This window comes from Telopea speciosissima, chromosome 4, assembly GCF_018873765.1.
Source record: "Telopea speciosissima isolate NSW1024214 ecotype Mountain lineage chromosome 4, Tspe_v1, whole genome shotgun sequence".
In the NCBI taxonomy this organism is placed as follows: Eukaryota; Viridiplantae; Streptophyta; class Magnoliopsida; order Proteales; family Proteaceae; genus Telopea; species Telopea speciosissima.
This window is the reverse complement of record NC_057919.1, coordinates 27515673-27529212: the sequence shown is the minus strand read 5'-3', so window position 1 is coordinate 27529212 and position 13540 is coordinate 27515673.

Below are 13540 nucleotides of genomic sequence, written 5' to 3'. Positions count from 1 at the left end.
GTACCTCCTCCCAACTGTGACTTCGAGAGGAAGTAGCACGAAGGTCGACCTGTGGATCCCTCAAGTTGGACAGAAGATGGTAGACCGATTTGACAAAGAAAATTCCATTTTTATTTGCTCCCCAGCATAACCGATCTGCCCTTGGAAATAGACTTAACTTGATTTTCAGGATTGCTTCCTTTTCAATTTGAGAGAAGAACTGATCTTCAAGTCTTTAACCTTATGGATATGACAATTTGGAGATTTCTTGCTTTGAATTCTGTAATGAGGGAGTGCAGGGATCCAGTTATTGTGCCAAATCTCCACCTCCTTGTCGTCGCCAATTTGCCATAGTAAACCACTTGATAGAGCTTTCTGACCAACCAAAATACTTTTCCACACCCAAGAGGGTTTGTGACCTTCTTTTGCTGCCAAAAAATTGGACCGAGGAAAGTAAATAGCTTTCATGTACTTTGCCCAAAACGAATACGGATTAGTCCATAATCTCCAAGCAACATTGGCTAATAGAGCTCAGTTGTGAAGGGTAGGGTCCCTGAAGCCCAAACCGCCCTTCTCTTTCGATCGACAAAGCCGGGTTCAAGAGATCTAATGAAGTTTTTTCTCATCCTTCTTTTGTCCCCAATAAAAGTTTGAGAGAGCCTTCCTGATGGTATCATGGTGGGAAGCTGGAAGGGCGAAGTGGGATGCTGTATAGCTGGACATGGAGCTGGCCACAAATTTGATCAAGGTTTCTCTCCCTGCCTGGGATAGAAGATGGTGCTTCCAGCCTTGAACTCTCCTAGTAACCTTTTCCCTTAAGTCCTTGAAGATTTTTGATTTGTTAACCCCGATCTCTAATGGAAGACCTAAGTACTTAGAAGGGCCATCTCCATATTTCACCTTCAGAATGCGAGAGAAATGTCTTTTGCACCTTACGGGGGTGTTGGGGTTGAATGTAAGACTGGCCTTGTTGAGATTAATCTCCTGGCCACTAGCCTTGCAATACACCGATAAACATGCCTACAGATGATTGATATCTTGTAGCTTCACTTCAGAGAACAAAAGGCAATCATCAGCGAATAATAGGTGGGGAAGAAATTATTGCATCACAAAAAAGATAAAACAAATTCAGTCCTATAGAAAGCAAACCTGAAGGCCGCGTGTGCCACAACCACATGCTATCCATAAACAAAAATATTTCTTCATACTTGATGAGGTTCTACGTGTCCAGGGTCTCCACTCTCCAGGCTCATAACTTAATGGAGCTCTCCACTAAAGATTGACTCTGTGCTCCACTGCCATAAGCATCACTAGAGTTGCTTTAGAAAGTTAACCAACAGTGGAAAGAAGTCTCTGGAAAAGAGAAACACGTATAGGCAAGGCAAGTCAACTAGAGTTGGCGCACTAACTCAGTTGGGGACATGTAAAATCATCACTATAACTAAGAAGACCTCTCTTTCTCACTGAGACTATAATAAGTAGGTTTCCTTTCGTCACCTCTTCAAGTCTTCTCATCACAAGAACCAGTTGTGTTCAGTTTCTCATGTTCTCAAGTGCATCTGTTGTCACATTTGATTTTAAGCTCTTCTGGAAATACGTTTAGATTTAACAACAAACTTTTTTCTTAACAAGGCAAGATTGAAATTGTGTTTTGAGGTTAATAAAGTTATAATCTTAAAGGGAAATGTATTTGTGAAAGAATTATGTTTCAAATTGTTTACTTGTATTGAATGTTGCAAGTCTATTTGTTGATTACATCATGAAATCAATCTAAATTTGAAGTCGAATTCATACTATATCATCCCTAAGGCCCCATTTGTTTGCCAGATAAAAAGGGGGGGGGGAAACTTGTGAGGATGGGACCCACATGTTGTGGGTTAGGTTGACAGGAAAAGGAGAAGAAAGGAAATAGTGGAATATGCATTTTGTAATGGAGTGGGATTTAGTGGGAGAGAGAGGAAATGGACATGGGATGGGTTTCCATGGGAAAGAAAGGAAATAGGAAGAGGAGAGAGATAGACTCAAAAGTAACTTTTTCATGAATAGTGTAAAAGTCCTACCAAAATGACTTTGAAAGTGAATGGAGTGGGAAAAAGAAGGGTGCCACCTCACCAAACAAGAATAAATGCATTTAATGAGCTTGTCTGGAAGTTTACTACCCCATGTCTCCAAACACACATCCTTGGTATTTTGTGGGGAAATAGTACACTTTTCCCACCCTTTTTTGCCTAGCCCACTTTTATCCGGCAAACAAACAGGCTCTAAAAGACTGAGTTTTCTTTGACCCATGGTAAAGAGAGAATCTCTTCACCCACAGTGTCTAGAGCTAGAATAGGACTACGGGAGCAATGCCAAAGGCACTTCGAACATTTTCATAAAGGGGTAGTAATTATGAGATCAGAGTTGTGGGTTCTTTCATCCATATTGAAGAAAATCTTTGTCCAAATTAAGAGCACAATTTTGCATGTTAAATCAGAATGTGTTGAAGATGCCAACAATATGGGAGGGATTGATGTAGAGAAGATTTTTGAAGAATTTTTTGATCGGTTGGACCAACAAAAGTTCACTCGATCAGGCCAAAAACACCAGTCAGTGCCCTGTAAATTGTCCAATGAATTGTATTCATTACACCACAAGTTTCAGGATCAAATTCGCACGTTTAAGGGGTGTACTAGGCCTCTAAAATTTTACACGCAATTTAGAAATTTTAGTTTACTATTTTATTTTTGGGAGAGGGATGGGTATACTAGCGGTATGCCATATGCTAGCATCTTATGTGTCTATCTCTCTCTTCCCCCTTTAAAATGACTTTCTTACCTCTCAAAGGGAGGAAGAGAGACATAGACACATAAGGTCCTAGCATACGGTATACCGCTAACATACCCAGCCTTTCCCCTTTATTTTTTTCTTTATTAGTTTTGTGCGTGAGTTAGAAATTTTATTTTGGACGAAATAAAGTATCTTGAAGTTTTGAATCAATTCGTTCTGTTTGCTCTTCTTCCACGTTGGAATGTGTTTTCATTACCTTGAGGATTCGATGGTCTTGAGTGGTAGAATGAGATCTAGCCTCCATACTTCCTATTGCGTTAGGTAACTTCTAACAAATACCCCTAAGCAAGATTTTTTTAGAAATTACTAAATGCAGAGAATAACTAATAGGACCTATTAGTTATTACTCAGTGATTATCACCTATGGTATCCTATACATACAAAAAGAATGCTCTATCTAAATTCAATTAAAATGATATTCTAAAAATCTGAATTAAGGACAACCCGAAACTTTCCAATCTAAAATATTTAATGTCACAACACTCAGAGAGAGAGAGAGAGAGAGAGAGAGAGAGAGAGAGCATGACCTGTCTGGATTCGCTTGTCAGTATTGGGCCCAATTTCTGGGCTCAATTCTTGGTAATCCAAAATTTATACCCTCTCAGATCCACCATGCACATTAGCCATGGGGATGTATTCTGTATACCCCACAGCCCTGGTGGCCTGGCCACCGTAGACCAAGCTTGGGTTGGAGTTTAAGCCAGGTATATAAATGGGCGAGGCTTGGACATAGAATTGACGATCATTTGTGACATAGTTGTCACGGCACCTAGGCAAACCAAGGCGGTCAATGAGCACAAAAATTAAGGCGACGCCTTGACAACTATGATTCTTGATATGTAAAAGGGCTTTTACATTGTTCTCAGCCAAGCCTGGCCCGTATACAACCCACCAAGGCACAAACTCTTCTCATTGTGGTGATTAAATAAAAAGATAATATCAATCAACTATCTATCTATCCCATATCGTTCCAATGATGTGAATGTAAAAGTGTTGGGCCTTGGCCCAATATACTTTGAGCTTTCATAGCTTCGCTCAGCCTCAGCGCCTGGAGAAGTTGAAAGTGTTGGGCTTTGGCCCAATTAAGCTCAGATTGCAAATTTGGTTTCTTTAGGCCTTAAATTCCAGGGATTAAAGTCCTCTGCAATTCCTTCATCTTGCGGTGTCTTGCAGTTCGGGCCTGAGAGCTCGACATGTGGAAGATGCTTCATCCAATGGTGCAAGCTCGATTGACCCAGTTTTTAGTTTTTTTTTTTTTTTTTTTCTTTCTTCTCGAGCTCGTCATCATTGGATGTCACATCTTCCACGTGTCGAGCTCTCAGGCCTGAACTAGGATTTTTTTTCTTCCAAATTCCAGAGCCCTCCAACAGACTTATGTGTTCGGTGTTCCTCGCTTGCCCAAAATTGTTTAGGCTCCAATTGTTTCGACATAAAATGGTAGGAATTTCTTCAAAAGAAATTTTAAAAATATTTAATTATTAATTTGCTTCATAAGGAGTTAAAAAAACGAGTGCAGCTCAGGTTCTTTTACGAGAACCATTCTAGTACGGGCCTAAACCACACAGATCTATGTGGCTCAGACCCGTATGAGAATATCCACTCTTGGATGCCATCTGTACAGCTTAGACCCATACGAGAACCTGAGTCAGCCTCTTAAAGAAAAGGGAATATCATATTTTCCTTACTCTATTTTATTAGACTAGCTATCCACTTAATTCAAAGGCGTTTGAAAATTTTACTTCCATTCTCTTTAATTTCCCTTGTAGCCAAACAGAGCTTAGGTTTTCAGTTTTCCTCTTGTAGTGATAGTTTATTAGATTTAAATTTAATAAGGATATAGCTCTATATTGGTTCTTTCACATGGCCACTTATGGGCACCAACCTTCTAAAGGTTTTAGTTTATTTGTGTTCAGTGGGCTCAAAACTTTTTTCTATCTTCGGATTGAAGTTTCATTATGTCGCTATAAGTGCGTGTAGCCTCCGAGTTGTGTGGCAACAATTCTAGAAAGTGGGAAAATCATCCACCAATAAAAAATGAAAAAAATAATTTTGTGGGGAGAGTGTACCGCCCACGTCCAAAGTCCCGACACAGAGGGCGCCCCTATGATGCCAATGCACGTAGAGATCACACTCTCTCACAAAGAATGCCGATCCTTAAAAAATAGGGAAATAGAATACTACCTGGTCGCGTGCGGCGTGCGGCCTTTACACCCAGTCACTGGTAAGGATGTCAACGGATATTCGAAAATCATCCGTATTGGATCTGCGTTCCTATTTGTTTAGGAGAAATTGAATCTGTTCGAAAACTAATCGGATACGAATATGATTCTCCTTATCTGACGGTTTATTATTCGATTCATTTAGCAATCCGATGGTAATAAAATGTTTGAAATATATCTTTGTGTCTGTGTATCAGATTAAGTTACCTTATATTGGATTTTGTTTTCTTATTTTTATAATTTTATAAGAATAATATGATTCTTTTCTAGATTTTCTATTGGGTTATATATATATATATTATTTTCTACGCTGTGATACATGGAATCACATACCTATTAAAATAATATAAGATAAAATCAAAAATAAAAAACGTAAGAAAATCAAAGAAGAATACGAATAGAAGAAATGGTAGTTGCTGAACTCTCAAGTCTAAACCCTAACCCTCATCAACAAAATGGTAAAAATGTCAACAAATAGTTGAAAATTCGCATTCATATTCGATCCACGTTCATATCCATTTAGGAGAATCCGTATTAAAAAAAAAAAGATTACTATTAGGAAAATATCTGAATCCATCTGAATTAACTAATAGGATATTATCCAAATCTATTCGATCGGATACGAATATAATAATGCCAATATCCGATGGAATTCAATCCGTTTACATCCTTGGACACATGGCCACATGAAATGACCACTGCACCTTTCCATGGGGATGTGGTGGTCATTTTGCACAACCCTGGCCGTAGGTGGTGCGCCCTGTGCGACCAGGTAGCTTCTTTCTCCTAAAAAGTAAAGAATGTGTTTAATATTTAAAAATTGAGGATCTTTTCTTTTGCCACATGCCAAGAAACTATTGGTTTAAAACACGTATAAAGATAGAGCAATGACACATGGAACTCATTTGAATTGCCACCTAAGCTACCAAATTGGATATTCCTGATAGGTGTAAATCATGTTTACTTGAGGGGAAAAAACAAAAACGAAAAATCACGGTTACAAAATGATATCTCATTAGTTTGAGCCCAATCTAAATCCTTCATGCCAGATCTGTCATCCTTCACAGTTACCTGCTGAATCTGAGGGGATCCAATCTAAATCCTTCATGCCAGATCTGTCAGCTCCAAAATCAAAATCCCACTCATTTGTTTCTCACCTGCAACAGCGTTTTTAGTATTTGGAGACAGGTGGGTCTGCTACACTTCTTCAATAGCCTGGACATACGATCTGGAATTTTGGCGGCCTTGCAAGCTCCTTCCAAGACCAACAGAGATAGTTGGAAACAAATCACTCTTTTCTGTAGCGTCTTGTGGCATATATGGACCGCGTATTGGGACCTTATTTTTCGGCAAATTCCTTTCAATCCCGGGACCATAATTCTAAGAGCTATAGCTATAGCCAGGGAGCAAGATCTGTATTTCGTTGCTCCAAGAAGAAGAGAGGTTAGATTGGTTCAATGGATCCCTCCAGTAGCTCCTTTTCTGAAGTTCAATGTCAATGGAGGAAGCCATGGCAATCCAGGCCAAGCAGATATTGGTGGGGTGTGTCGATCATCAATATCATCTTTCGTCTGTGGGATTTCTCAAGGGATAGGTTGGAATTACGCATTGGTTGCAGAAGCCTTAGCAGTCCTCACTGCTCTACGGTTAGCTATCCAGTTGGGCATCTCCTTCCTCATCGTGGAAAGTGATAATCTCCTCGTGATTAACATTCTGTATAATCACGTACTGGAAATTCCTTAGAAGATTTATCTCATCATTGAGGACTATAGGGTGCTTGCTACAAACTTTACTCACATCAATTTTGTTCACACTCTTCGCCAAGCAAATTCAGTTGCGGATTCATTGGCCACCCTTGGAGCCTCCTCCCAGATTAATTGTGTTTGGATTGATCCCCCCCCTGACTGTATTCTCCTCCCTTTGTACTCTGACTCTTCTGGAACCTTGTTCCAGCGTTAATAAAGCCTCTTTATCAAAAAAAAAAAATAGTTTGAGCCCAATCACTTTTTATCATAATTTAATCCAAGCTCTGGGACCATGTTGAATAAAAATTATTGGACAAAGGTTATTTTTGGAAATAAAGATACCATACTCATTGTTAGGGGGAAAGAACACTACATGATTTCGTGGCCCCTGCGCATTGACACAAGAGCTCACGAAATTACAAGTTTGCCCCTTGTGAAATCAAAACCACATACACATTGCCCTTGTTTGCCATTCTTATTGGCCCCACACTAGTGCAGGCGCTACATGACCAGACAATGATCTATTACCCTAGTTGTTATTATGTGCTCACATGTATTTGGGATTTGGGGTCCCAATTAAACACTAAAACAAAAAAAAAAACCCTAGGAGCAAGGAAGGAAATCACACAGTGAGATGTATGGGACTCAAGGAGAAATCACCCTTAAAAACCATCCATTAAGGAAATACACAAATCTTTATAAGCCTTCACATTAGGTTACTCACATTAGATTTGAGATCATTTTTTTCACATAAAAATCGAACAATCTCCCCCCCTCCACGTGGGAACTTAGATCTTCCCCTCGGAGGCACACCGATGATGTCACACCCCTAGCTCTACTACCACTTGTTGGGACTCAGGTAGAACTCACCCTTAAATTCTATCCATTAAGGAGAGGGTGTCCAAGTTCTTATAACCTTTCACATTGAACTACTCATATTTGATGTAGGATCATTGGTTTTGTAGGAACCTTCGAAGAAAATCTCAACTACCAAGTGTGCTCCCTCATGGAAAGAGAGAATGTTTAGACTTGACGTAGAAACAATAATCTCACATCAGATATAAGTAACCTACGAAGGCTTATAAGGACTTGGACCCCCTCTCCTTAATGGATGTCCAAGTTCTTATAGCCTTTCACATTGAATTACTCACATCCGATGTGAGATCGTTGATTTTGCAGGAACTCTCGAAGAGAATCTCAACTACCAAGTGTGCTCCCTCATGGAAAGAGAGATTGTTTAGGTTTGACGTGAAAATAATAATCTCACATATATGAGTAACCTAATATGAAGGCTTATAAGGACTTGAACCTCCTCTTCTTAATGGTTAGCTTTCAAGTGTGCGTTCTACGAGTCCCAACAGCTTGTTGGGAAAAATAAACATTTTTCCCACATTATGCAACTTAATAAAGAAACACGACAACAACCAAATATGCACACAACAATAACAAAAACAAAAACAAATCAAGCCAGCCGCAAATAAAAACACGTTAGTTTTAACGTAAAGAGGGTAGTAAACATTAAGAATTACTAGTAAGAAAATGTTTGGGAGTTGTGATGCTGTTTGGCTGCATAATTATAGAATTGTTATTATAAGCCTTAATTTTAAATTTTCAAGAGTTAGAAATAAATTTTTAAATATTAATTTCACAGACTTATTATTAAATTATTTTAATATTATATGTGATGAAATTAAATTTTAATTATATTATCTAGTATTTGGCTATGGTTATCGGAGAAAATTAAATTCTTTTATGTGTATGTGATGCATGAGATGGATGAATGGTTTCTCCCCCTTTACTCTTCTCTCTCATCACTTTCTTTTTAAATATTATGTACTCCCTTGGACAATTGGTGGGTTGGTTCCTCTAAGGTTTTTTTAATAAGAATGTAATATTTAATTTTAAATTATGTGATGATTATTGGGTAGTGAAACAGAAGCATGGTGGAGGATATTTTGACTTACACTTTATAAACGTTATGTCATTTATTTGGTGGAAGTTTTTCATTGATTAATCTCCATATAAGTCGACTTGATGTTTATTTGTTAAAGTGTCAATTTGAATTGTGTATCCATAATCACGACATTTATTAACATGTTTATTTTCCATATATGAGATCTTATGTTTATAAGATACCTATTATAAGTGATGAAATTATTTTATAATGCGACTGCTTTATCACTCATGATATTAAGGCAAATGGGTTCCTGTAGTTGGTACAGAACCTTAAGCCTCTTTTTAGCTGTGAGTTGAGAATCTTTTTGATTGAGCGCTTGTAGAACTCTGACAAATTAATACTTGAGTTCATAGAAGAGATGGATCACACTCATCTCCAATGTGATAAGGGGTGAACACAACAGGTGGGAGTGTCACTGTGACTGTGGAAAACTTCTGTAGTAGGTGATTCACACTGAGTTGATGGGTAAACACTTGACTTGAGTATATGTCAGCCAACAAAAATGAGAATGACACTCAAGTGGTCAAATACCTTGGAAGTCTACCTCTCGCAAATGGAATAGATGGACAACTTAGTCCTTCCAGTCAAAATACATATAATGAAATCTGACATGCTAAATTATATGTATTATGGACTGGTAGATTCCGATTTATATTTAAAGCTATGAGGAAAGCTTAAAATGTGAATTACCATTAGATGTCATCATGCACATTTTTTTATTCAATTGTCTTTTTTATTTTTTTGGTAAAAGGTTTAATTGTCTTTTTTATTGTATATTAATATGCTTGTACATGTCTATAGATTTACAGTGTCGAACTACATTGTTGTCAATTCCCTCCATAATGACAACCGTCTAATCAGTTCTAACTACTTGAGCTGGAAAAAAAATTGTATCTATTTTGACATTTGAAAAGGTTCACTCGGTACTTGAACAGAACCCACCCCCTCTGTTTCACTATAACAATATACATGAAAGAAAAAAGGTCCACAAGACCTTTTAGAAAAAAGAACTCACATGCTAGGTCTTTATTCTTATTTCCTTTGATATGTCCATGTAGAACTCATAGGATTATTTCTAGACTGCTAAGATGTGATGAAGCATCTGTACGAGACATTCAGTAAGTAGAATCGTGTCTTTACAATGCTTCACACTATGAACATATCCAAAGGAACTCCAATGCTTGACTATCTAATTAAGATGAAAAAAAATATTTTCAAAACTTGAAGGCCTTTGGGATTAGTTTCAACATTGATTATAAGGTTGGGGTCATCTTAGCCTTATTGTCTGTTTATTACAATTTCTTTCTTACGATCTTTCACCTGAATATAGTTAAAGTGTAAATTTATCAAAATTGATGAACGTATTGACTAAGGCTGAGACTACCATGAAAAGAAGAAAAGCAATGGTTATGGCAACTGAAACCAAGTCTTTGACTTCAAAGCCAAAAGGCAAGAAGAAGAAGAAGGTTACTAAGGGATTGACCAAAGCGAATGCTTCTAGAGTTTGGGAGGGTGGGATTCAGAACAAGACCACCCAAGGAAAATAATTTTTATTGCCACAAATTGGATCACTAGAAGAGAAATTGCAGAACATACATGGTCACCTTGAAGAAAAAGTCAAAAGGAGGTATTTATGAATCTTTTGTCTTAACTAAATCCAATATGTTTGGTTAGACCAACTGACTTATAGTGTGTGGACTTCAGATCCACCATCCATATTTGCAATATATTGTAAGGGTTGAAGGAAAACAAGAAGACTTCAAAAACTTGAGTTACATTTGAGAGTTGATATGGAAAATGAGGCCAATCTCCTCATTGTTAGTAGATATTTTTATTAATACTAAAACTAAAGATTTTTAAATAATTATTTTTATTTTTGATTTCAATAGAAACATTATTTCTATTTCGAACACTAGATATTCTTTTTATTTCATTTAAATCTTATTGTCAGATTAAATGCTAAGTCTGTTACCTCTGATTTAAAAAAAAGAAAGAAAGGTTTGTATTTTTTGAAATTAGTTTGAACTGAAACAATCTGTTCCAATATGGTAACAATACATTTTAAAAGAAAGAGGTCTCTTGTAAATCCCAAATACCGGCCAGTGGTGTGTTGGACTTGATATATTTCGATGTCTATGGTCCCATAAATATTTAGGCCCATTTCTGGAGTATTTTGTTGCATTCGTAGATGATTAATTGATTGCCTTCATTTACTTTGAATTTTCTTTTACCTCTTGTGTTTCCATATTAAACTATATACATATTTAATTGGGTTTCGACCGTCTATTCTTTCCAGTTGTGGAATGGATATGAACCTAATTCATAATACATCAGAGTGTAGGGCTATAATGCACATATGAAAAAGTAAGTGACAAATGTATTGAAATTCAGTACAAATAACGGTCACTTTTGGGATACTGTAAAGGCACAATATGATGTTATACTATAGATCAAATTTTGTAATCTTTAATTAATTATCCCATGATGAATTATCTATTGTTCTAGTTAAACCTATTTATACCTCGAACTGTGGAATAACCTAGTGTGCCTCGTCGTAGTGGAAGGTATGCTAAACTACTAATTTGTTATACCCTCCCTACAAATGACGATGAAAAAGTAGAAGCGTCTTACATAGTGTTTGACCCCTTGGATTCATATCCCACTAACTACTCAGATGTCATAAAAAATAAAGAAATGGACCTATGGATTGAATCTATTCGATCGATTCTATGTATTGTAATCAGGTCTAGACCCTTGTTGATCCACTACAGGACGTAGAGTTCATTCAATGTTTGTAGATCAATGAGAGGAACAAAGGTGTGGATGAAAAAGTAAAAGAGAACATGGCACACATGCTATTGAAATCTACACATGGTCTCAAGCAAGCTTTAAGGAACTAGATCATCCATTTTGATTAAATAGTCAAAATATTTGACTTCGAGCAAAACATGGATGAACCATGTATTTATAAGAAAGTGAGAGTATACTAGATTTCTCGGTCCTATATGTAGATGAAATATAATTGATTAGAAAAGATGTGGGTATGCTTTCATCTATCAAAATGTGACTATCCTCAAATCGCTCAATGAAGGAATTAGGAAAGACAAATTACATCATAGGTATTAAACTTGTGAGCAATCACAATAGTCAAATGTTGAGAATGAATATAGTCATATGAAAATATACCATGTAGATGTCAATAGTTGACTCCACAACACATGGAGCCGTAGTATCATCTCATTAGGGAGATCATACAACGTGGCAATAGTTGTACTACCAAAGTTACTATACACAATTTATGAGATCACAAAGAGGCTAACGTATATTGTATTTGGCAAACATATTGAGAACATGAGTATTAAATAAGTAAGACATTGGCTTTGAGATACAAGTAGAAGATTGTTGGATACTTGTCTATTAAACTATAATTAAATTTGTTAATTTGCATCATCGTTTTATGTGCGGTGTTTTGCCCTAAGGTTAGTCTTAAAAGGTCCACAACTAGGGATAGTATTAGGCATATTGTTCATAGGATTTTCACGATGTATATGTCTTAGATGTGAAGAATATAAATGTGAGCATTCATATTGTATGTAGATGGACATGATCATTATGAGAGTCTTTTATAGATCACTGTTAGTTGTTTATACAATAAAGTTCTCTGATAGTGTTTTTATCTCCATACCTTAGGTCCCTACTGTTGCAGATATAATTTATGTGTCTTGGTGTGACAGTGGTTGATGCCTACACTGGCTCTATATTGGTAGACCAAATTTATGATATGTATCTATGAGTGGAAGAGACACTCAAAATTGAATCCATAACCCGATAAGGGAGAATATCCTGAGAGAATTTACAGACAGTGATTGGATGAAATCCAAGCTTGGTGGCAATTTTATAAAAAATTTAAAAATATATTTAAATATTATTATTATTAAATAATTATGTTTTAAAAAAATTTATGTCCAATGAATGGTCGAAATTCTCTGTATTGGCTATTTCAACTGATTAGGATTTTCAACGGTCAAAGTTTTCATACCTAAATTTTTTGTTATGTAATGTTGTTAAAGTGGAGGAACTTAAATATAATGTTTTCTATCATTTAGTGGTTTACGTGTTAGTTCCAATTATTTTACACTGATTGTTAATTTGTGTTATTTATTGGATTTATAATATTAATTATTATAGATGAGTTAGGCGCACCTTGTGCAACATCAATGGGAACATCCTATAGTGTCACACCACTTGGCTGACACACTTAGTATGAGAGACTGTTAGATGACATTCTATGAATACGTAACTATGGAAGAGAGAAACACACAACATCACTAATAGCCAACTGACAGTCACTCTTTCCTGCTCCTGTTCTTCTCTCTTCAGGTTTGAAAACTAGGGTTTGTGAAATACTAATTGGGCAAGAACATCTCCATTGCATTGATCTTCGTCACCCATGTAAAGTAACCAGTACAAGTGTTGCAATCCTTCGAAGAACCTGCACGTGTGGGTTTTGAGGTAATCCTACACATTGTATGTCTTTATCAAATCTATGTTGTATGTTCCTCGATGCGAAGCTGCAAGTTTTTGTCAGATATTCCCCAAATCTAAACCCGTTGTATGTTTTTTTTTATCAAACATGTATTGCACGTTTCCTGATGCGAGAATGCAAATTTTTGGTCAGACATCTTCCACCGCCAATAATCCCCCCCCAATCCTAAAAGTTCCTTCTTCTTTTTTTCCGATGAAAATCTATCATCTTTGTTGTTTGTCTTTATCTGATTAGATTTTTAAAATAATTCTCATTTTCAAAGTCT